This window comes from Cryptomeria japonica, chromosome 7 (genome assembly GCF_030272615.1).
Source record: "Cryptomeria japonica chromosome 7, Sugi_1.0, whole genome shotgun sequence".
Taxonomy (NCBI): Eukaryota; Viridiplantae; Streptophyta; class Pinopsida; order Cupressales; family Cupressaceae; genus Cryptomeria; species Cryptomeria japonica.
Genome location: NC_081411.1, coordinates 400,506,246 through 400,532,485, shown reverse-complemented (window position 1 = coordinate 400,532,485; position 26,240 = coordinate 400,506,246). Strand labels below are relative to the sequence as shown.

General features: G+C 37.3%; 1 long non-coding RNA gene across 1 annotated transcript; it reads right to left on the bottom strand.

Annotated features, from left to right (window-relative positions):
* Positions 1 to 647: 647 nt before the first annotated feature.
* On the bottom strand, positions 648 to 26,240 carry LOC131062310 (uncharacterized). The gene is made up of 2 exons (XR_009110870.2): positions 26,182 to 26,240; positions 648 to 1,341 (listed from the first exon to the last, which is right to left on the bottom strand). It is a non-coding gene; the product is annotated as an uncharacterized LOC131062310 (long non-coding RNA).

The window sequence follows — 26,240 nt, the reverse complement described above, 5'->3', positions numbered from 1 at the left end:
TGTCACATTGGTAAAAACAGTAAATTTTTTCACACCAAGAAGGTGCTACTTGAAGCAAAAGTATAACACAATACATAATTATCACTCGAAACTATACAGATAGTTTTTCTTACACAGGAATAAGAGAGGCGCATGCAGAACAAAGCCCACTTCCTGGTCATATGAGTAGATAAAATGTAACATGAGATAGTGAATGTCGAAGATTTTTATGTTCACTAGATGGGAAAAGCCACTGCATTAGTAGGGATAAAAAGTCCTGTCACATTGGCAAGTTCTCAGACCTTAATTTTCTAACCTTTCTTCTTTTAGTCAAATAATAGCAGTTATGGTCTCTGTTGTTCATTTGTTCCTCAAGGCAGCTTTATTATTTATATTCTATTAAGATTATGTCATTTGTATAATCTATATGTTAAAGAAAATGTATAAAAAGCCAAAACTTTTAAGTTCCCATATGCCCTATTTATCATGTATTCACAAATCAGCAAATCTAAGGCCACATACTCAGTTTAATTAACTCGGTCCAAATTATCAATTCTAATCAAAATGACCAGAGTCCTCGAAAATATTAGGTAACACTGAGTGTCAGTGCCTTTCCTGCCTGTAGCATTCTTTTCAATATTCAAATGTTAATGCAAAAGAAATTAACATTTGCAAATCTTAACTTTAAAACTTCATTGCAATTACTAAAACCAATAACAGCAAATAAGATTGTGATGATCACATTCTATGCAATGGTTCTGCAATATACATCCCTAGTTCACAAGTTAAGATTTTTTGAACCAAATCCTGCCAGATCTGAATTTTTCAGACCTGCTTGGTGTTCCTGATTCGGTCTAGACTTCTCAATTCCTTTATAAACTTTTTTCATTTTTTTTTTCTGGATTTCCAATATTTTCTACCTCCTAATAAACTATTTTTTTCTACCTCCCTAATAAATCATTTTATTTGAACCTGGTATCCATCGAGTTTCCTTGATTAAGTTAATGATAAAAGGCCACAATGAGGAACTTTCTGGAAAGCAAATTCCGAAGGAAATATGAGAAGCACGTTATTATTACAACTAAAAGTTTGATCTACAAACAGTACACTTGAAAGCTTTCTGCCCCTAGCATTATAATATTTGTAAAGGAAAACAAAACTAATTTAAAATTAATGCATTTTATCAGATGCATCATTGTAAGGAGAGCATCAATACTACTCCTCTTTGAACAAGGCACGACCAATTAGCATCCTTCTTATTTCGCTTGTGCCAGCACCAATTTCAAATAATTTTGCATCTCTTAATAGACGCCCCGTAGGATACTCATTCACATAGCCATTCCCACCTAAACACTGGATTGCCTGCAATGCAAGCAAAAGTAAGTTTCTTGTTAAAAGATCATAAAAGAAAACATTCATTTTCATGAAGTGAACCAAAAGCAACAGATAATACATATCTAGGGTATCTTTCAATTTTGTTACCTATTAAATTTAAAATTTTATCAATGTGGAATCAATGAGCTACTAAATTTAAAAAAAAGCAATCTATGAAAGTGGCACCAATAAGATCACACACTAGACAAGAACCAAACAGAAGATGTATTAAGCCATGGAAATGTTAAAAAAAAAACTTAAATGTCAACCAGGTAGATTGAGCAAAAATAACATTTTATTATTTAAACAATGTTGTTCACATTTAAGACAAAGCTTGATGTTTACTTTACCAGCTGTCAAATAATAAATTTGTGCTTACAGCTTATCATTTTTCAAACATTTGCTGATAAGAAAGTTTAATTTAAGAATCGTAACATTGTCTAGTATTGATCATTGCAGCATTATAGTTAATTGTGAAAATGTTATAATAGATTCAAGAAATAAAAGAATAGCTCTGAATATTGGATTGGGAGCCTTACACAAAAATGCACGAAATAGGAAATAAAGAGATATGGTTGCGGACGAGAAAAATATCACAGGTCTCTGTTGCTCTTACAAGCAATTATGATAAGAGATAGTCTTAGGAGTAAACCTGTCAATTCCCAAGAGATTGAAGAGAAAATTGGTAAGAATCTCTTTTAGAGATGGAGAAAAAAAGGATTCATTGAACTGATCATATGATGCAATACTTGGTTTGCTCGGTCATAATGAGTTCAAGGCTTTTAGAGGTTATATGTTTTCAACTTGAAATTCCCTTTCAATCTAATGTCACACCATTTAGACAAAAGAGAGGCCCCTGAATCCCTTTCTAACCCCTTGAAAGTTAAAGGAATTACTAAAGCTAAAAGGATAGCATATCATAATATTCCTCTTGGGTGCCAATTAGAAAGAAGAATGGAGATATTAGGCTCTCTGTTGATTTCAAGAACTTGAACAACATACCAATAGTGGACAATTACCTGATTCCTAATATGGAACATTTTTCGCAAAGGGTCATTAATTCAAACTTAAAGTCAATAATGAATGGGTTCTCTAGATAAAACCATGTGCAAGGAAAAGAGTCAGAAATAGAAGACTGTATTCACTGTTGGATATGTTTATACATCTTATAGACTATACAACTTGCCACGATAGGGAGTTCAGAGTGTGTTTGAAGCCCCTCAGCTTGGGGGTATTTATACTACCCTCCCCAAAAATGGTCTTAAAAAAATCCCACCCTAAACACATCCCCCCATCCCGCATCTCAGAAACTTGGTGGAACGTAGAAATTTTTTTTTACCATCATGACAGGGCTTTCAACAAGAGGCAAAAAGAATGCCATCCACCTGGGAAATCTCCAAATAAGGCTGATGTAGAAATTGAGGATATTACCCCTAATGAGGAGCTAATTCATCAATGAAGGAAATTACTGAAGGAATTTCATCAGTGAAGGAGATGGATGAAGAAAATTCATTAGTGAGGATGGAGATGCAGGACATGAGTGACTTTTCAAGGAAGATGGAAATGCTTATTCAAGGGATGAAGTGTAAGGGAGAAGATTCACCTCATAAGGTGGAAGATAATGCTATTATTGGACATGAATTTGGGGGGATTAACTCAGATCTCAAGAAGGATCATCTCTTTAATAACCATGTGCCTTGACAATTTATACCCAAGTTGGATATGAGAAAATTTGATGGCACGGATCCAACCAATTGGCTTTGCTAAATGGAGCATTTCTTTGATCTTCATCATGCTCCAAGTCAACAAAAGGTGGCTATGGCATCATTATACTGGAACCAGACCAATTTATTTGGTACTCTTATATGTGATGAAAAGAGAAAGAAGGGTTGTGTGGTCATATGGTCAATTTTTCAAGAGGAACTTGCTACCCATTATGGAGATAATTTTATGGATAGCTACTTCGGCCAACTCACTAAATTAAAAGAAAACAAGTACAGTCGAGGACTATACTCATCAATTTCAAGCCTTTTATTTGAGAGTGGAGAATATTACAAAAGAAAATTTTAAAGAACTGTTTCTAAGAGGTTTAAAGGACCACATAAAATATGAGGCAGGTTTGTTCCAACCACAATCCTTATCACAAGCAATACTTATGGCAAGACAAGTTGAAAATAAATTTTCGACCAATAGGCAACAAGGGATTGTAAACATAAGAGAAAGGAGCTCTCCTACACAATAGTCGCCTCAACTTACTGGGTTGACTACACAACAGATTGAGAAGAGATAAAAAGGTTTATGTTTCAATTGTAACAGCAAACATAGTTGAAGACATATATGCAGTGAAAATAAATTATTCTATATTGAAGGTTCGAGTGGGAAAGAATGTAATGTCCCCACTTTGAAATAGAATTTAATAATAAATAATAATAATAAAATTAAAATACAAAAGAACAAAAAATAAAAAATAAAATTAAAATATAAAAGAATATAATTAAAATTTGATTAGAGTTAATGAATGGTCAAAAGGCATGAAATGATAAGTTGTGACTCCCCCGAATATGAGGTATAAAAGGGAGAAGAGAACTCATTTTCAAGGGGGGATAATTTGGGAATCAGGAGTGCATATCTGATTGTGAAAGGTCGTGTCCTTTTCAAAGGGCAGAAATAATGAAGAGTTGCACTCTTTCAAAGGGTGCTAATGGTGAAAGGGTGTGTCTCTTGCCAAAGGGCATACATGATGAAGAGGTGTGACCTCTCCCTCACATTGAGAGATACAAAAGGAAAGGAATCAAAGGCCTCTAGTGACATCACCATCGATCAGATCAGATCAGATCAGAACTGTTGTTAAGTTACAGGCAGTAACATCATTGTTCTTGGTGGTGTTGATGGTGTTTTCACGCACTATCAAACACAAAATAAAGTATTGAATACTCTATCCTCTCTTGAACAAAGACTTCTCAAATGCTGAAGATGGAGAAGGATCACTTGAGATGACTCCAAGGTTTACGATGTCAGGTCTTGACGTGTTGGATAGCTTCAATGGTGTGATGTATTTGTTTTACCTGCAAAGGGACTGACATAATGATTTTTCAAGCTCAATGATTGACGCTCTTCAAATAATGTTGCAATATCGCTCTCTCCTACTACTAATGATCTTTGATAAAAAAAGGGAAAAAGGGAAAAAGGGAGCAAGGTTTAGGAATGCTACGCTAATGCTAATACTAAGAATCCTACATAATGGACAATCTCAAGTGAGCTCAACTAAGCTTTGCTTGGACATGCTATGAACATCTCCACAATACTAGTGGAATCTTTTAAGGGTAGCTTGATGATTTTCAAATCACTACCACAAGCATAGATACCTTCAAGATGAAGCATATCAATGATGAAATAGTAATTGAAGTTAAGCTTTGGCTATGAATTGGTTCAGTTGACTATGCAGGATACTTCACCATCGATGGTTTACTAGTAGTATGAACAACGAGAGCTTCACTATCAATCGTGCACATGCATCTTTCATCCATCTGAAATTCTTAAAGCAAATTCTATTCTAATTTTTTTTGTCTTTTCAAATATTAAGTTTTCTCATACAAGGAATGAAGAAACAAGCAAATGCTCCAAAACTCAATAAGTCACCAACACTTCAATGATTTTATTAATTTTGCAACATCTAAGCAACAATTCCTCAAAACTCTTCTAATCGATCCTTTATAGATGAAATGAGTTGAGCTTATATAGAGCTCTCAAATACAATGAATGGCCAAAATGAAATCAGAATCAAGGGCCAAGATCTTGCCACCTAAACCCTAATTAGGGTTTGCTACAACAAAAACCTAATCTTATTGCAAATTATTTAATATCAGCCAATGGGAATGTGACATCCATTTGGCACAAACATTGAGGAAAAATCCTCCAATAAGAAAAGTGACGCCACATGGGATCAAAACAAATTATCTTCTAGAATCTTGTTACCCCTATCCTTTTCTTTTATTGCAAATTCAACGAATCTAGATGTTATGAATTCAATCTCGGTTATTGGAACTGCAGGAAGGTTCTTCAACTGTTCTTCCAAGTAACTGACTTTGTCTAAGACAGAAGCAAAGGTTTTCTCTCATTCTAGCCCATAATCTCTAGTCTTGCTGGCAAGTACTGTGAATGAGTGTATATCGTCCAACTATTTCTCAGAAGGTGATCCATCTGCTCCAAAGAATATGATATGAAGTCACTCTTTCAACTAGCTGATCGTGGAACTGCAGGAAGGTTCTTCAACTGTTCTTCCAAGTAACTGACTTTGTCTAAGACAGAAGCAAAGGTTTTCTCTCATTCTAGCCCATAATCTCTAGTCTTGCTGGCAAGTACTGTGAATGAGTGTATATCGTCCAACTATTTCTCAGAAGGTGATCCGTCTGCTCCAAAGAATATGATATGAAGTCACTCTTTCAACTAGCTGATCGACATCTATGTAAATTCCTTCATTCATCTCTTTCTCAAGAATGATCTCAGCTACCTCTACGATCTTGTCATGTATCAAATTTTTGCTCCACCAACTTGGGTGCATCCACTGCTGATATCTTCAAAAATAACCTTCCTCATGCGAAGCAAGTTACACCACTGCTGGAAATCAGGTGATTGTCCATCTCTCACTACTCCACCCGTTGCCAAGGTTTGTCTGGGTAGTTTCTTCATTGCTTGCAATCTTGGCATGGTATAGTCTCTAGTGTAAACGAAAGTGTCATAAGCTGCCATGAGAATTTGAGTTCTTTCAAGGACACTTACGGCTTTATCAAATATCTTCACTAATTCTTTCACAAATGCATTTGCCCTTTTGTAAGTCTTATTTATCCAAGTATCCATCAGGTGTGCTAAAGTTCTCATCTTTTCCAAATTGTCAACCGAGTTTGGAGGAAGCAATGGTGGTGGCGTAGCTGAAGGATCATGCTGCCTTAGTTGCTACTTGAACTCCTGGAGGTAACTCTTTGGTGCACTCACTTCTCTTTCCAATTTCTTATTATTTTCTACTTCCAACTTCAGCATGTCATGAACTGTCTTCATTGTGTCGTTCGTATCTTCCAATGCTTGCTCAATGGTGGGAGGACCTAAATCAATAGTCTCCAAGTCATACTCTTTTGTTGTGATCTCACCTTCGGGCTTATCTACTCTTGGAGTGGCAATCTATCTTATTTGAGATCTTGCACCATCTCTTGTCATCTTTGACATATTCATTGCTTTCTTCTTCTCAACTGTCTCTTGAGTTTTGTTCAGGAAGCTGTCCAAATCAATAGGATCTTCCTCTGCTAATATCACTTCTTTTGTCAACCTCTCCCTAAGCCATGCTGGGATAGCAAATTTCTCTTCTCCTACTTGCACCTCATTTAGCTGTTGATTCTCTCAGGGTGGAGATGTTACTCTTTGATCTTCATTTTCAATGTTTACATATACGTCTTTGCCTTCTTTGTCGTTGATTGGCTCAAGTGGGACTAAATTGTCTTGACCTAATGATTGCTCACCCTTATTTGTCCTTTTTACACCTGTTGTTCTGAACTATAGATTCCATGGATTCATTCACTCTATGACCAATTCTCTCTCCAAGCGGATGATTTTCCTGGCTAGCTGCTTGATTCATCTCTACTTCGTGTATGGAAGAGGTACTAGTGGAAGGGCGGCTTGAACTTGATTTGTGCTTCTTGTTTGGAGGCTCTTCCTTGTGACTCTCTTTTCTCTTCGATCCCTTGGAGTGAGCTGACTAGGTAGCACTTCCACTTATGCTTTCACTTTCCATATCATCATCAGAAGACTCTATTTCTCCCATCAATTCGAATGTCAGCTGGGTATCCAGATTCTTCAATTTCTAGATTTGGATGTCTACCCATTGTTTTGTATATGCAAAGATTGGCTTCATTAAATCTTTCAAGTTGGTGATCTCCACATCTATCCAATTGACTTTCACCTCTTTGTCTTTCTTTTGTTCATATATTGGTTGGAGGCATCTTCTACTATCTTGCGCTTGATCTGGAATGTCAAAGACCTTGCATGTCCTGATGATGTCAATAGGTAATCTCGAGCACATCCTTTTTCTTATGTCTAGATCATCTTGAGCATTCATGAAATGATCTTCCAATTGTAGCTTGTGTTTGTGCCTTCTTCTGCTAGATCTTTTGATAATGTCGTAGGGATCAAAGTTGTCTCTGGAAAAGTATGGGATAAGAAGGAGAGATTTCAATTCTTCTTCCACCTTCTCTTGTGCTTATAAGGATGGACACACTTCCAATGACTGTCCAACTAAAATGGGAAATGGAATTCTTGACTTGTGTCTATTCTTCTGTACTTCGTTGTATGTCATCAACTGCCTCAGCAACTTGAGCAATACTATCTTGTCAATAGGATATCTTGGTAGCATGTAGGGCAGACAAGAGCATCCTTGTATCCTTATGTAGGTGAACTTGGGAAACTAGATAAACCAAGCACCAAACTTCTTTATCAATTCTTTTGCTTGTGGGGATAACCTCTAATGAATGCCACCTTGCAAAGTTCTTGTAATATGCATAGTGAAGGCATCGTTCACCCTTCAGTAATGTGCTCTGCCAGGATAATGTAGTTGTCTGTATGACTTGCATGCTCTCAATTCTCTAGCTTGCATACCAACTAGACCTCTATAAATTAATCTCGCATACTCATGAGCTCTGGCAAGCGAATATATGAGGTATGAACTCATGAAGAATGTTCTGGTTCGTGCAAGTCTCTTGAGTTGTATATCAATGCTTTTGCTTATAATTCTTGCCCAATTGATTCTCTCCTTTCCAGTCGATATGATCTCCATGAAGTAGAACATCCAATTCACGAACTAGGATGCTTGAGGGGTTCCCATGATTTGGTTGAGCAAGGTGATCAAATCACTGAATTCCTCCTTGAAATCAATCCTGTGAAGCTTGGTGGGTAGCTTAGATATGCCAAGCCTGCTCTTCAATAACCAATACTTGTTGATTATGCCAAGCCATTTGTCGAGATCATCATCATAGAATGCCTGCGCTACTTCCTTGCTTTTGTAAATCAAGTCGTTGAATTCAGGTATGTGGAAAGCTTCACTAATAGCCATCTTGGATAGATAGGTGAGTTCTCTACCATCAAGTGCTACTATTGTCCTTTTGCTCGCATCATAATGTTTAGCACACTCGACAATCAACTCATTGCATTGTATAGCCGAAGGGAAGCCTGCCGCTTTCACTATCCCGCTCTCGATCATCATCTTTGAGAATCCAGAAGGCTTGGTGGTATACAAAGGTCCTTGGAACTTCTTCATGTTGATTTGCCCAAGGTTGGTGTCTCCCACATTGCCCCAAAATAATGTAATCTTGGAATCCAACGCTTCTTCCTTCGAATCTTCCTTGATGGGAGCCTGCCACACACCTACTCTGGTCTTCGGGGCTGCCATGCTGTACTTGTGAGAGTTGCCCAAGTTAGGGTTTTGATATGATTATAATGTTAATAATGCTAAAATGTCTCAACGTTAGTAATTCCTTCCAAAAAGCTTATAGAATCATCAAAATCACTAATGAATTACAAAACCCTAGACATATATAGAACCCTAGATTTGCTTGAAATATGGAAATTACCATCCAAGTTAATGAATTACGCTTTTGAAGTATGCTTAGATGATCAAAAAGTAATGAACAAAGCATCCCATGATTAGAATCACATGAAAATAGCAAACATGTTGCTGTACCAGCCCAAAATTAGGGTCTGGCTTTTAAGGAAAATGATCAAACAAACTTGTTTCAGACCTGCAAATTAATTCCAAATGGACGGGTAACTTCAAATTGATCGTTCTTTTGGCAAAATTGCCCTTTATATCAAGGCGCTTTTGGTATCAAATGCTGGAGTTTGTCTAATTACTCATGTAGAACCGCTGTCCTCTCTATTGAATTCGCTGTTTCCAATGATGAATTCGCTGAAGTTCAATTTCCTCATGCTTAATAGATACAATGTTGCTGCTATCAATGGCACATCCACTGATTTGGGAGGATAGTTCGCTGTTGACTGTGACAAATTCACTATGCCTTGAATGACTTCGCCTCCTTTTGATCAAAATCGCTGTCACTAGCTGAAGGAGAATTGCCTAGCAATGGTAAGATCACTGATCATAAAGCACAAAATCGTGGATTATCAAATGAAATGATCAATCCAGCCTATATAGAGATGAAAGGGCATGTCCATCAGTTGCATTAGGCCGACTTGTATTTCATTTAATGATTTACAATTTAAAGCTCAAAGCCGACTTGTGTTATCAATTTTGAATTTGAATAAAATGTTTCTCTTCATTGTGGGGGCCTTTCAAGGTAGCGCAAATGCTTAATGTCTCTCTCTTTCCTTAGATGCAAATCACATTTCCTCTTGTGTGGCGGAGATGTGTATCCTTAGTTCACACATTTGGGGGAGAACAAGAAGTCTTAATGCTTAGGTCGCGCTTTGAAAGCTTGATAGGAAGTCTTAGTTCGCGTTTTAAAGGGCCTGACCGGAAGTAACAAATCCTTAGTTCGTTGATTTGGGACTTCATTGGAAGTCTCAATGATTAGTTCGCTGATTGAAGGCCTCATTGGAAATCATCCATCCTTAGTTCACTCTTTGAGGGGGCAACTGGAAGTCAAAATCCTTAGTTCGCTCTTTGGAGGCTTCATTGGAAATCATCAATCCTTAGTTCACTCTTTGAGGGGGCAACTAGAAATGTTAGTTCGTGTTTTTGAAGCCCAACTAGAAGTGGAAATTGAAAGATTGATCAGCTTGCTATACATTTCTCTCCTTGACTTGTCATTGATTAAGCTTGCAACATCTTCTTGACAACGTATTTAGCAAGATCGTGGTCCCTTTAAGAAACAAAATACACTAGGCTTAGTTCGCTGATTTTGATGGCTACTGGAAGTGTCAAGGCTTAGTTCGCTGATTTGGAGCTTGACTAGAAGCCTTAGTTCGCACATTTTGGGCTCCACTGGAAGTGATCCCAAAATGATAACCTTACTATCTTGATCCCTTTTGTTCCAATCCTCTTGATGGTAATTTGAACTCTAGCCTATCCTTCCTTAGAGTATTGACCCTTTTACCTTAGCCAAATTTAGCATTTCATCTCTGTCCAAGCAAGCAAAAGATGATGATCAAATGGAATGATCATCGCAAATCATTCACTCCCAAAATGTTGAGGATAATATCAACTCACTTATTCATCCTAAAGGATCGCTACTAGCAATCTAACCTAAAACCCTAAAACTGAAAGCAAAAGAAAGGGGGTCCCCATTTGTGATGGGGCGATGTGTGAAATGGTCACAACAGGTGGTATGCATGGGGATGAGCTTGCTTAATATATGAAGCCTGATAATGTTCTTATGCAGAATTTAATAGTAATATTAATATGGACTGCAATATGTATGACAGTCATACTTAATTTCATATACATTCATAATACATTAGAAGTTAGTGTACTCGTAGCCCATTCCTTAATCATTCACTATTGCCCCTCATGAGGATAGGTTGGTTTTGTTAAGGAGAGGCGGAATAATATCTCACAAGATAGGTAAGCCCAAGGTGGGATATTTACGGAGTCCTGAAACCTTGAGGGGGCCTACTTGTAGACTGGTTTCCAAGTGCCCTATGACAAGTAATTCCCCATCCTCCGTTAGGGTTGATGATTAGGAAAGAAGTAAGGATTGAGGCTTATGTATAGTAACTGTCAAATGTATTATGAATCCTAATTGTTCCTTAATTTTAATAATCTGATTTAAGATATAATAATGCATAGTGATGTATGTTAATCATTGGGATTTGGCAACCTCCAAATAGGGGACATTACAAAGAAGAGGTGGCACAAATATTAGAGGGTAATAGGAAGTCAGATGAGGAGCCAAATGATTCACCACCAATCATTTCTTGTCATGCACTCTCAGGTTTTAGCACCCCACAAACTCTCAATATAGTGGGTTCTTAAAGAAGGAAAGAGTAACAGTGTCGATAGACTTAGGTACTCATAATTTCATCAACAAAAAGTTGGTCATTTGTCTAAATTGTTTTATATATCTAGCTCCAAAGTTTAAAGTATTGATTGCAAATGGTGAAACTATTAGTTGTTCTAGGAAATGCCATAACATTAAATTATCCATGGGTGATTATCACCATGATTGCCTAATGTTTTCTATCTCCAAGGGTGAAAGAAATATTATTTTAGGAGTACAGTGGTTCACTACATTGGGTAGAATTGAAATGAACTTCCACGAACTATTCATGAGATTTCAATTAGAGGATAATCGAGGTAAGAGGGTTGCATGCAAAGTCCCCATAGATGGTAAGCTCTCATCAAAGAGCAATTGTACCTATCCAACAATTCCACTCTTAATCGCTATAAGAGGATGTTCAAAAATTTGTTGCTAAATGTTTGGACTATCAAAGAAATAAAGTGGAGACAATCAAGACACCTAGTCTCTTGCCGCCCTTAGTTATTCCTAGCCAACATTGCAAAGAGGCCTCAATGGACTCCATCACAGGGCTTCCAAGATCTTAAGGTAATATCATTATGGTGATGGTGGATCGCCTCACTAAATATGCACAATTTTTTGCATTATCGCATTTTATTATAGCAAGTACAATGGCAAAAGCATTTTTGGAGAATATACAAAAGCTACATGGTACATCTAAGGTTATTGTCAGTGATCGTGACCCTATTTTTACAACTTTTGCATAGGTTTATTCTCATGTTTGGGTAATCAATTGGCTTATAGTTCTTCATACCATCCTCAATTCGATGGGCAAGATGAGATTGTTAACAAGTGTTTGGATTTGACTATGAACTCATAGGGGCATAGAAACGAGACTCTCCAAGACTTGCGAGTACTCAACAAGTCATGAAGCGAGGCACGGTTGGCAAGTTTCCCCGTCTCAGACTTGGAATCTACCAAGTTTTTGCTAGACTCACAGAGTATTGGGACTCGCCCAAACTCAACAAGTATGGGCCCAAGACTCGACCTTTTTTTTTTTTAAACTCTCAAAATGTCAATGCTCTTTTGGTTTATGACATGCCCCTAGAATATACATGAAATATAACATTTAAGTCCCCATCTTGGTCTTGAAGTCAGTCTCATTGTCTTCATCAAAATGTATACACCAAATATAACATTTAAGTATAAGTCACACTTTAAGTTATATTTCATGTATATATTGGCAATATGTTTGAGTGTTTTTAGATCTCTAGGAGTTATAATGCAAATTCTAGGTTTTAAAAGATCTTATAAATTTTCAGACTTTTTAGTCAAATTTCAGTAATCAGCAGGCTCCTATCAGTATTCTTTGACTCTCTCTATCTCATTCTCTCCTCTCTCCCCCAAGATCTAGACCTATCTCTCTACCTCTCTATCTCTCTCTCACCCTCAAACCCCCGTGAGGGATGCTACCCTCAACCTAGTTTTGTTGTTTCCCCCAAACCCCCATCAAACTACAAATCTAAGCAAGTAACAAGCCAATGATGAATCATGACCATAAAAATCTACATATTACATATCCCTTGTTGCAAATCTTTGCATATTCATAGTTAAAAAAATATTATAGATGCTACATCATCCATGACTTCTTGAGACATGAAACATGAAAGTTGTTGTGAATTTTGTTGTTAGGCTGCAATTTTAGCTCGTAAGCCACTTGCCGCACCTTCCTTATCATTGGATAAGGTCCATAGAAATATGGCTTTAACTTTTCTACCCCATTGCCCTTGATTGAAGACTATCAATAAGGCTGTAAGTGTAGAAATACCAAGTCTCCTACCTCAAAAGTTCATTTGATATGGTGCCTATCAGCATACATTTTTTGTTGGTTTTGGGCTTGTTGCAAATTTTCCTTGAGAGCCTCCATAATGTTTTTGCTTTGCTGCACCAAATCCTTAGCACTAAGAACCCTACTATCAATAAAGATTAGATCCACAAAAGAAGTAACATCATAACCATAGAGTGCTTTGAAAGGAGACATCCCAATCAACATATGGTGAGTTGTGTTATAACAATACTCACCCAGATGCAGCCATTTAATCCATGTCGTTTGCTGGCCTGTTACATAATTCCTTTAATAGCCCTCAATCCATTTGTTCACTATCTTTGTTTGGCCATCCATTTGGAGGTGATAGTTGGTACTTGGTGTTAGTTATGTTCTAATCAAACAAAATAACTCTTGCCAAAACAAACTTAGAAATCTGTTGTCCCTGTCACTCACAATTGTTTTTGGTAATCCACGAAATCTGAAAATCTCCTTGAAGAACAAATCAGCCACTTGAGGTGCATTATAATTTGAAGATGCAGCATAAAAATATGTATATTTCGTGAGTCTATCAACCACCACATACAAACTTTAACTTGGACCTTGGGTAAGGCAGTGATGAAATCCATAGATATGCTCTCCTACTTTTGGCTGGGAATGGGAAAGGCCACAATAACCCTGCTGGAAACACATGCTCTGCTTTATTTTGTTGACACTCTTTGCATTCCCTTACATGTTGCATCACATCTTTCTTCAATCCTTTCCAAGAAAAATATTCCCTCACTTTTTTATATGTTTCGTAGAAACCTGGATGACCAGCCAGCAGAGTGTTATGGCAAGCTTTTACAATCTTTTCCTTCATTTTAGATTCAAGTGTGATGTATACTCTTCCTTTGTAAAGAATCAATTCATTTTCTGTTTTGAACCTATCATCTTGCTCCTTGCCTTCCAAAATATCATTAGCAAATGAATTTTTAACATACTAAGCTGTAATCAATGACCTCCAATCAGCAGTTATATTAGAAATAGAATGCAAATGAGGTTTTCTAAATAATGCATCAGCCACTATATTGTTAACCCCCTTCACATACTCAATGTCAAAATCATAGGCCGGAATTTTACTCACCCATTTTTGCTGCCTATCATTTAAATCTCTTTGGTTAAGAAAATACTTCAAACTATTATGATCAGTCCTAACTACGAACTTCTTGCAAACCAAGTATTGCCTAAACTTAATCAAAGCATGCATTATGGCCAGCATTTCTTTGTCATAAATGGAAAACTTACATTCAGCCTCTTTAAGCTTCCTACTCTCGAATGCTATGGGATGTTTATTTTGCATCAAAACAGCCCCTATCCCTTCATTGGATGCATCACATTCCAAAACAAAAGAAAGTGAAAAATCTGGAATTGCCAAGACCGGACACAAACTCATTACCTCTTTGAGCTCATCAAAGGTTTGTTGAGCAGATGGCATCCATACAAATACTCCTTTCTTAGTTAGATTTGTCAAGGGTGTAGTGAGCTATGAAAAGCCGCTTACAAACCTCCTATAGTAGCTACATAACCCAACAAATCCTCTCAACTGCGTTAGATTACTTGGTCGAGGCCACTCTTGGATGGCCTTGATTTTCTCATCTACACTTACTCCATGTTAACTAATTTTGAATCCCAAATATAAGATTTTTTGCATCCCAAACTCACACTTAGAAGCTTTGGCATAAAAGGACTATTGTTCTAAAATACTCAACACCTCATCCAAATGTTTTAAATGCTCTTCCCAAGTTTTGCTATACATTAAGATGTCATTAAAAAACAACAACACAAACTTCCTCAACTGAAGAATAAATACCTGGTTCATACATGATTGGAAAGTTGCTGGAGCATTTGTTAATCCAAAGGGCATCACCAAAAATTCATAGTTCCCATTATGAGATCAAAATGTTGTCTTGTGTACATCCTCATCCCTAACCTTGATTTGATGGTATTCATAACACAAATAAATCTTGGAAAAATACTTAGCTCCGTGTAGCTCATCAATCAATTCATCAGTTCGTGGAATTGGGTAACGGTTCTTAATGGTTCTCTTATTGAGAGCTCGGTAATCAATACACATCCTCATAGTTCCATCTTTCTTCTTAACCAGCACTACAGAAGATGCAAATGGGCTGGAACTAGGCCTTAAATGCCCCATATCCAGCAATTCTTTGATTGCCTTTTCAATTTCTTCCTTGTATACCTTTGGATGGCAATATGGAGTAATCATCATAGGTTTTGCCCCTTCTTCAAGTTCAATAATGTGCTGGAAACCTCTATTGAGGAGCAAACCCAAAGTTATGTCTTTGAATACTTTGTTATGCTTGTCTAAAATAGACCGAATCTGCACATTGATGGCACCTTCTTTCTTAGCAATACTTGTATTAGTGATGAGGCATTTTGCTGCCCATGCTACTTTTTTCTTTCGAAAAACCCTTTCCATTCTCTTAGCTGATATTTCCATGGTTCCTTTGCTGGTCAACCCATGTAGTACTACCCTTTTTCCATTATGTTGGAAAGAGAGGCACTGTCTATGGGGGGGATTATTTGCAACACCCTCCTCCTCCCCCGATAGTGTATTTACAAGTGAAAGACTTGTTAATACACTATCGGGAGGAGGGGGCGGCGGGCGGTGTGCAAATAATCACCCCCATAGCCAATACCAAAAAGAGATCTCACCCATAGCCAATACCAAAAAGAGATCTCCATCTTTTGGTGGCCAGTATCATATTTGTCAATTGTGTGCAGCTATTGGCATCCCAAGATGACTTCCATGTCCATGTCAATTACTTAAAAGGCATCCTTCAATTTACATTCCCCCATAGCCAACTCCATTTGGGGTACCTTCAAGAGAGAGTAGTTCCACTAGCTACCCTTATTTCAAACCCTTCAATTGGAGCCATGTTTAGACCTAGCCTTTTTACTACTTCTTCATTAACATAATTATAGGTAGCTCCACTGTCAGTAAGGATGATTACTCGCTGCCCCTTTAAGACCCCCTTCCATAACGTGGTTCTCTTGTGAGTGCAACAAGTGTGCCTCCCCCAATTGCCTCATTTTTTTCTGTTTCATTTTCAGAATCAGCCCCTTCACTTTCCGTATCATCATCAAAGATCACCTCGATATAATGCACTTGCCCCTACCTAAACATTGATGCCCAATCTGTCACGGTTCTTTGCATGTGAAACACAACTTTCTTCTCCTCAATTCTTTCCTCGGTATCTGTTGTGACCATTTCACACATCGCCCCATTGCAAATGGGGACCCCTACTTTTTTGCTTTTTAGGGTTTGTTTTCTAGGTCTTTTAGGGTTTTGTCTGTTAGCCTTTGCATTTTGAGTGTTGCCAAGGGGATCACATGGATAGCAAGTCCGGCTTGAGTGATGTCCTGATCCTGAAATTTGGCTAAGTCTGAAAGTCCTGATCCTGAAAATTGGCTAAGTCTGAAAGTCTTGATCCTGAAAATTGGCTAAGTCTGGAATGTCCTGATCCTGAAATTTGACTAAGTCTGGAAACTGAAAAACCTCCAAAAACTAGATTTTGCAATATAACTCCTGGAGGTCTGAAACCACTCTCAAACATCCTGAAAGTATATATGGAATATAACTTAAAGTATAAGAAAGGAGAAAGATTTCTTATACTTAGATGTTATATTCCATAAAATTATCCTGTCGGAGAGTTCAAAAAAGTCAAATTTCGTTCCTGACCCTTGTTGAGGATCCGGAGCGAATTTCGCTCCTGACCCTCTCAGGAGGTCCAAAGCGAATCTCGCCCCTGACCCTTCCAGAAGGTCCAAGGCGAAAATCAATCTAGGACTCATTTCTTGCTTTATTTGACCAAATTTTGATTTGCAAAGCATTTTGTTTGGACTTTGGAATTGATTGAAAACCTTGAAGGAAATGATGAATTTTGGCCAAGATTAGGAATTTCGCTCCTGACCCTTGCTGAGGGTCCAGAGCGAAAATCATCATAAACTTCATTTGCCACCTTGTTTGAGCTTGAAATCTTGTTCCTGGCTTTGAAAACGATCTTACCTTGCCCTGTGAAGTGATTTGAAACTTGAAGATTGAGCAATTTAGCCTAGATTGTGAAATTCGCTCCTGACCCTTGCTGAGGGCCCAGGGCGAAATTTTGAATTTCTCTCATCTTGCAATGGAAAAAGTCAAGTTTTGGACATAGACGAAACAATGACATCTCCCTTTACCCACCTGAGAAAGTTTCAATTTGAAAAAGTGAAGGATTTTGTTGAAAATGCAAAATCGCTCCTGACCCTCTCTGAAGGTCCAGGGCGAAAATCACAAAACCAGCATTTTTCTCCCAAGTTTGTGCTAAGGTAGAGAGGGTCTTCCAAAACGTGATGAACAAGGATTTGCCTCCAAAGCTTGATGATCCTAGCCTAATTTGCAAAAGTCGCTCCTGACCCCTACTGAGGGCCCAGGGCGAAAATCTTTGGAGCACCTATTTTGTCTTACAAAAACAAATCAAACATGCATGGAATGGATGAAGGAGATCATTGCTTACCCTTATAAGGTGGATTGACATTAGAAAGATGAAGGATTAAGAGCAAAATTGAAAAATCGCTCCTGACCCTCTCTGAGGGTCCAAGGCGAAAAAACCCTAAATACACTTTCCTCCTAAAGATCAAATGAAATCAAATTCAAAACTTCAATTAAAAATGCCATTTAAATGTCTAGATGAAGTTTTGGGCGAAAAAAAGGAGGTATGCAAGGTCTAGATTGAAAAGTCGCCCCTGACCTTCACCAAGGGTCCAGGGCGAAATTGGTGATATCCTTCATTTTTACATTGTTTGAGCGTTGATATTCTTAAAATTCACCAAATTTGCTCACTTCGAAGCCTTTGGAAGATTAAATCAAATTCATATTAAATTAAAGGCATTTCAATTTAATAAATTAATTTTGTACCTTGAAATAATCAAAATAAACATCTTAGAGGTATTAAAATTAATTTAAATAATTAAAAGATTAAAGGTTGAGCGCACAAGGCATTATTTTGTCTTTATTTATCAAGTCGGCCTTCTTCTTGGTGGTTTTTTATTTTATTTTAAGGCTTAATTGGTAGGTTGGCCTCAACAAGGATCAAGGTAAGGGCTCTATATAATGGGAGAGGTTCTTTAGCAAATTCAAATCATTCTTGCATTATCTCTCATGCAAACTTGAAGAGCATATTTTGAGGAGTGAAATCCAGAAGATTGAAGGTGAAATTAAGCAAGTTTGAAGGTGAATTTCCAGATTTTGGAGAAGCTAGTGGAAGGTGAAGCTCTTTTGAAGGCTAAAGGAGGCGTACTTCATCCAAGGGAGGGCTATAAATCTTGCCCAACAAAATCCGGTCTTCTTCCTTCATTTTTCAAGGTTTTGTACTTAAGTACTCAAGGGAAGGTATGAAGAATTACTTTTTTGAAGATCTCATTCAAGACTTATTGTGATCCCATTGCAATTTTGTAAAATCTAAGTCTTGAAAATCCAATTTCCATTCATGATTAATTTGAAAATGTATAGTTCTTGATTTATCATGACTTTTTTCAAATTAATATCTTAAGTTTTACCTTTGAAAGGTCTTAAATTTCATGCTTTGAGGTTTGATGCTCAAAAGACTAACTTTAATATTTTGTGTAGGCATCAAATGGAGATCTCGGAGTTGGAAAATCAAGCCAGATCAAGGACGGTCTCCTCCAAGAAGATCAAGCAAGGATAAGGGCGACCTCCTCCAGTCTAGCATCGACAAGGACGGCCTTCTTCGATCCAGCATCATCAGGAATAACTTCTTCCAATCCAGCATTCCAAGGCGAGGTACATCACCATACTGCAAATCAAAGACAAAAGAAGTCAAAGCAAAGGGTTCGTTGAAGAAGCAGATAGTTCTAGAAGAGTTAATTAAAGCTAACTTCTCAACATTACCAAATTGAGTATCAACCAAATGTCAGACGAGGTGGCATCCCAGTCATCACTTCTCCAATCGATGTGGTCCACCTTAGCGTGTCCAGATTCAATGTACCTAATTCATGGGAGGTGGCACAAACTTCTATGTACCTACCCCAGCTATCCATTGGTCGATTTTTCTAAAGAAGACATGTGTCCAATTAATACAATTATTTCATTGGTCAAGCATTAAATGTTATGTAATGGTTGTAACAAACCCTAATTAGGGTTTTCATTATTGAATCTTGGCCATTGATCTCGAATTGATCTTAGCCATCGAATTGTATTGTGGGCACTATATAAGCCCCGACTCTTCATTTGTGAAAGGCGAATATAGAATGGAGTTAGAGAGGAGTTAGAATATAGAGTAGTTAGAAGGTGATTAGCTAGTTGATAGAATAGCAATTAGAGTAGAGTAGAGAGAGAAGGCAAAGATTGTTGCCAAGATGTTGTTGTAAAAGACTTGTAAAACTTCATTGAAGAAATGGTGAAATTTATGGGCTGATTCGACAATTTGCATGGTCTCTATACTTCTCATATTTGATTTCATGTTATTAGATGAGTGGAAGAAATGTGCTTGATTGATGGTGGAATTCATATATCCATACTACTAGTAGTTTGTTGATTGCAGACTTGCCTTGTGTAGTCAACTAGAATCATTCAGCTTAAGCTTAACTTCAATTGTCGCTTCTTCATTGATATGCATCAACCTGATGGTGTCTATGCCTGCAGTGATGATTTGAACATCATAAAGCTTTCCTTCGAAGATCGCACTAACCTTGTGGAGATGGTCCTTGGATGTCAAAACAAGACTTAGTTAGAATTTCATCAAAGATCATTCATTGCTCTTACATTCTTAGTGTTAGGATTAGATCCTTTCCTCGCCCTCGTCTTTTTTCCTCTTTTTTTTCAAATCTAAGGCAGTAAAAACCTGTGTTCCAGCAATATTCAAAGCAAATCAGACGTTCGGTCATCAAGTGCAAGTCCCCTTGTGATTCCAGCAAAATCACATCATACCATAGAGAGCTTATCCACACGTAGAGATCCTACAACAAAGAACCTTGAAGTCACCCTGATTGATCCTTTTTAGCGATATCTTCAGCATTCAAAGGCTTTACTCAAGAGAGGATAAGGTACCCTTGGGTATTTTATTTTGTGTTTGATAGTGTACAAAAAACACGTCAACAGTATCCTAGGAGGTATTAAACTCCTTTGGAAGGGCTTTTTGGTCTGCAAAGGTAGGGCTGCCCTCTTATTGCTGAAGTTGCCCCTTGCTACTGAATCTTCTAGGTTGAGGGCTATTGTGATGGCTTGTTGGAAGTTTGTAGGGTTTAAGGCTTTGAGTAACCCTCTAAGAGGTCCTGCTAAGCCATCTGCAAAGAGTACGATCAGCCTTCTATCTATCACATTAGGCACCATTACAGCAAGTTTTTAAAATTCTGATTCATAATCCTCCACTTTGCCATCTTGCTTCAATTGGGCTAGATTCCTAAAATGCACTCCGGGATCTGTTCTATCAAATCTTTCAATTAGTCTTTGAATAAATTCATTTATGGAAGTTATTGCATCATGTCCTTGAGTCACAGTCCCATGATACCACCATTCATGGGCCACTCCTTCCAAATGAAAAGTAGCAAACTTGAGAGCTTCCTCTTCAAGCATGGGGTTTAGGGAAAAGTAAGTATCCAACTTTTGCAACCATGACCTTGTTGATGTATGACTTGTCCCATCAAAGTTGGGAATTGTGATCCTCCCTAATTAGTGTTGGATGTCCTTCCTCTCTTCGTACCCTTTCCTCCTATGTCCACCTTTTGATTTCAGACTACAATACTCTACAAAGGTCATATCATTCTTAAAAGCTTCACTCAAGGATTGATATTCAGCATGGGGAGGATCCATTCCACTGACTTGATCTGGTTGCTCTTCATTAACCTCCTCCTTTGTCAAAACCTTCTCTCTAAAGGAATTGGTGCTGACCAGGACTCTGTCACCATCAACAGTTGTCCTTTCTCCAACAGAACTGCTACCTTCCCCCTTATCATTTGCAAGCCTGTCAGTGGTCGGTTGTTGATTGAGATCCCTCAATAAATGGGCTACTTCCTTCAAAGTCTCAGACATGTTGACATGAAGTTCTTTAGACCTTTTGAAGAAAGCCTTGGCCTCATCATCGGAGTCTCCCATTTTAGATTCCTTCTTTTTTCCTTGCTGTAGATATCTCTGTTCTCTCTCACTCATTCATCAACCCCACAGGCTGGCAAGGTTTGAGGCTCTAATACCACTAAAAGATACCCAGCCCTATCTTTTGAATTACTGTACTTTAAACTATCAATTCCTTATACTCAAATTAACTAGAATTCTTAAATATTCAACAATAAAAGTTCTAACTTTCCAATGAAATGATTCAAATACATATAAATTCCAAATGACAATGAGAGTACCCAGATTTTAGAGGCAAATACAAATGAAGACTAAATTGTATTCAGAAATCTCATAAACGTTCCACAACTAAATTGTACTGAGAGATTTTCAGAGGTCTAAACTTCTGAAAACTATTAACAGACTTACATTTGACCTTAATATGAATTGTGGTTATACAAGAGACGGGCAGATCGATCCTTCGGCGTTGGCAGTCACCAAAGCCTATTATCACCTCCCATTTCTTCTGACCTGTAGCTTCTTAGCCTTCGTTAGCCTTCAATGGAAGTGGGTTTTGATCTAGAATCGAATACTTCTTTCTGCTATTAACACTTCACACCCTTTATGCTATTGTCCTGATATCGACCCTTCTGCAAGTGCTAACTTTGCCTTGTCAGAGACACGGGTAAAGGTAGGCTAGATTGTCCTTGGGCATCCCAAATTGATTTGAGTCTACAGCAGCGTTATCTCTCCTTGCAATGTGATTACTCCTGCAAATTAGAACCAATAATCAAATTTCCTTGCTGAGTGTGCTTGGCAATAGAAAGACAAGGTAGGAAGAATCGTCCCACCTTGCTAGATCCTTGAGGGTAATGTCCCAGGTCTTTGTTCATGCACTAAGGCTTCACAAAAAATTTCCAAGCATGAGAACTCCTAGCTGGGCGACCTCCTTATATACTTGATGTGTACCGAGGTAGCAAGGTCAACTTCCAGCCGGTTGACAAAAGAAACAAAAACGATAAAATTAAATTAAACTAATAAACCCACCAGCTCCTAAGTCGGCCAAAACACAATTTAGGAAATTTATTATTAATTACATTTATTATAAATTTCCTATTTATTTAATTAAATAGGAAGCAAACGGGGGTGTTAGAAAACATTGCGTAGAGGCCGACTAGCCTCATTTATATCAGGCTCATGACATGGAAGAATTTACTAGTTGAACATACCACATGAGAAGATAAGTTCATTCAAAAGCATCCAAACTTGATTAGCATTGAGGACACTACTTCTCTGAAAGGGGAGCCATGCCACGTCCTTAATCCTAGAGTATACATAGGGTTATGAGCAATCAGCTTGTGGCTACCTTAACTCTTAATTAAGTCATATTATCATTATTCTATGGTTGGTTAGTTATTTAGGTCAGCCTAGGGCTTATATGTGGTTATCTAAGTCGGCCTGGGTAATATCCTAGGCATAAGTAGGGTATTTATAGGAGGTAGCTAGTTTCATTTGATCATCAAAGTGTGAATTGTGTTCTTATTGGAGATATTTGGAGGTTTGCCCCCTCGAAGTTGCTTGTTATTCTCACTGATTATAAAGTATTGCAGCATATTTTATATTATCTTCCTCTTTGTGCAAGTTATTAACTTATTTCATTACAAAGGAAACGGTTAACAAGAGAGTTGGCTAAGTCTGTGAAGTAATAACTTCTAGGTGTGACTTTATAACCATCATCCCTATAAGGATTCCTCATTGTTTTCTCACTCTCAATAATTATTTGGTGACTGCTCTCTTAAAAAAGTTAAGTGAATAGTTGCCTAGGTTTGGTCCTTTCCTACAATAGGTTTATTAACTGTTCAGAACTGGATCAGTCTAAGATAGATGTGAGCCCATACATCAAGATATTAGTGCCTTCTCTTTGAGACCCATACGCATGGCCCTATTTCTCCTATAGGGAGGTGAAGTGTGAGTGGTTCTCCATATTTTGTTGGCACTCACTACCCATTTTGTAAAAGTTAGGTTAAAAATATTTATTGGCATGTTGTAAAAACCATGCCAAATAATCTCTCAAAACTGTATAAGCCGTAAACATGGGCCGATGAAAGGTATAGCAGGCAACGAGGAAATCACATTCAAAATTCTCTAATAGGTATTCCACTTTAAACCTTTTTCAACACATCACTTTGTCCAAATCCTATAATAAAAATTAACTGCTGAAAAGTTAAATGCAGTGAGCTCAAGTGGTAAAACATTGGGGCTTTTATAATGGAAACTAAGTTCAAATCCCTAAGAGAAACATTACATTCTTTAAAATGTACAAACATTGTTGAGTAAATTACCACATCCAATTTTGAGTGTTGCATACACCAATAGACAAGACAAGGTGCAACTTGCCAAATAATCTCTGAAAACTGTATAAGCCGTAAACATGGACCGATGAAAGGTATAGCAGGCAATGAGGAAATCACATTCAAAATTCTCTAATAGGTATGCCACTTTAAACCTTTTTCAACACATCACTTTATCCAAATCCTATAATAAAAATTAACTGCTGAAAAGTTAAATGCAGTGAGCTCAAGTAGTAAACCATTGGGGCTTTTATAATGGAAACTAAGTTCAAATCCCTAAGAGAAACATTAAATTCTTTAAAAAGTACAAATATTGTTGAGTAAATTACCACATCCAATTTTGAGTGTTGCATACACCAATAGACAAGACAAGGTGCAACTTCTGAGTAAATTTGACAGAAGGGATACCCCTCAGTCATAGCATCTACATGGGACCCTCACAAGGAGAGTTTACCCCCAAAAAATAGCAACTGCTGACAGTTATTGTCCTCACACAGTCAATTCCTTCCTATCATGCACAAATGAGCAATATGGCAACTAAAAGAAATAAGAATACCAAAACATTTTTCTCCAACTGCATTATCCCTACCAATTTTTGTAATGTTGGAACTACACTCGTAAGTTCATAACCATTGATGTAGGTGAAAACATTTAGCCACAAATATACTCTCTCTAAGTGCCACAGGTACAAACGTGGAAAAAGTACTATAAGATTTCCAGCTATGTGTGATATTTCTATGATGAGTTCAACTGTGAGAAAATAGTTCAACCCTGTAATCCAACCACTATCACTAAAACAAAGCTTTATCCCAGCCTAAACCTGGAAAACCTAAGCCACAATGGAGCCCGCAGGATAACCTTCAGAAAATTTATAAAATAAGGTAACTAAGGCTTATAAATATCCCCAACTATTGTATATCTTTGCAATGCACTCTACTGTACAGATACAGAAATTTTGCACATATTACAAAAATATCAAAATGGTTGTTAAAATATGGACTATACATCCTTCAAATATACTACTACTCTTGATTCTCAAAAATAATAAGAGAACATTAAATAAAGAGTGTTCCATAAATTTTGGAGGCCAGAGTACACATCCAAGCTCATTATCCCATTTATCAAAACAAACAATTAATGTCATAAAAGAATATTTATCATAAAATGTGACAAGAGTCAATAAGAATATAACAATATCTTCATCTTCATACATTCTAGATTCTCCCTTGGAACTTGTTAAGGGAGAATCTACAATATATGAAGACAATGACTCCCGTTACATTTATGATAAATATGTCCTTATGATATATCAAATCTTTAGTTTGATGAATAGGTGTATGAGCAATATGTAGTGTATGGCCTACAATAAGATGTTGCCCCTCTTCCACCAAGCATTTGGGAAGAACATGGGTATACCTTTCACTCTTTTGAGCCCTGCGAGTGTGATTCTACTTTGAACTCCCAGATTAGAATAATGATGACCATCTTTGTGCATAATATCCCTACTAGCCTACCCAACGGATGGCGGATCACTTTAAAGTTTAGACTCTCTTTAAAGATTAGTTTTTGTTTCTCTTCTATGGTATCAATATAACTAGAATAGAATGATAAAGCTGGTTAGAGCCATAAAATAGTAAGATCAACAGGCAGTGAAGATTGAGCATATTTCATGATAGATTTCATGCAAAACTATGTTACTGCATTTGTGGGTACTGAGGACTGTACCCAGCCCAAACAGGTCAAGGTACACATCCAAGCCCGCGTCTATGCTAGGCATGCCCAAGATGCATACTGGTGTTCCATTTATGCTCCAGGTAAATCTAAAACATTCCCAGGAGGTACCTGTAGTACCCATGCCATTTCCTAGGCCTTCCCAAACTCAAAGCTTACTCTACTAAAAAATGAGGTTTTTGGCATTCTAAAGATGTGAAAATTTTCTTTTCATAAATGTCTGAATTTTGTAGTGTATAACCCTTCACTTGCCTCTGCTAATTGAATGCATACCAAAGCTGCCAGAAAATATATTGTCAAACTGCCAAACCCAAACTAGCAACATAGGTGAAACCAATACTCCAGTTATCAACAAGGGTTCAAAAGGAGTTTTTATTCATCATTTCCCAATGATACTCAAGTAGGATTACACTGCTTGCTGGCCATATGATTAAAAGCTTATTTCTTCCATGTGTGTATGCAGATAGTAAGCTACAGAGAAGACAATTGTAACACTATTTAAAAGCAAAAAAAACAACTTCAATGCAAATTGTTTTACAAACTCATGAAAACTTGTAACATTCTAGTTATACTTTTGGCCTTGATTTTCTATTTGAAAGACATTAGTTTTCAAATCATATTAGCATATTGATGAACTCATGCCATTGGCTAGAATATCAGCTTCCATCATCTAATACTTGGATGCTGTCAAATTCTCCACAATTTTTTCATTGAAGGCGATTCCCCGAAAACGTAATGATTACTTAAATTTTTAAAAAAAAGAGCAGTGCAGTTTAACAATGCCAAAAAAGAGCAGTGCAGTTTTAAAATTTAAAAATATAAAAATGGACTAACAAATGTCCAAGAGTGAAATTTTACCTGCAGAGCAACTTGGGTAGCATTTTCAGCAGCAAAGAGAATAACGCCAGCACAGTCCT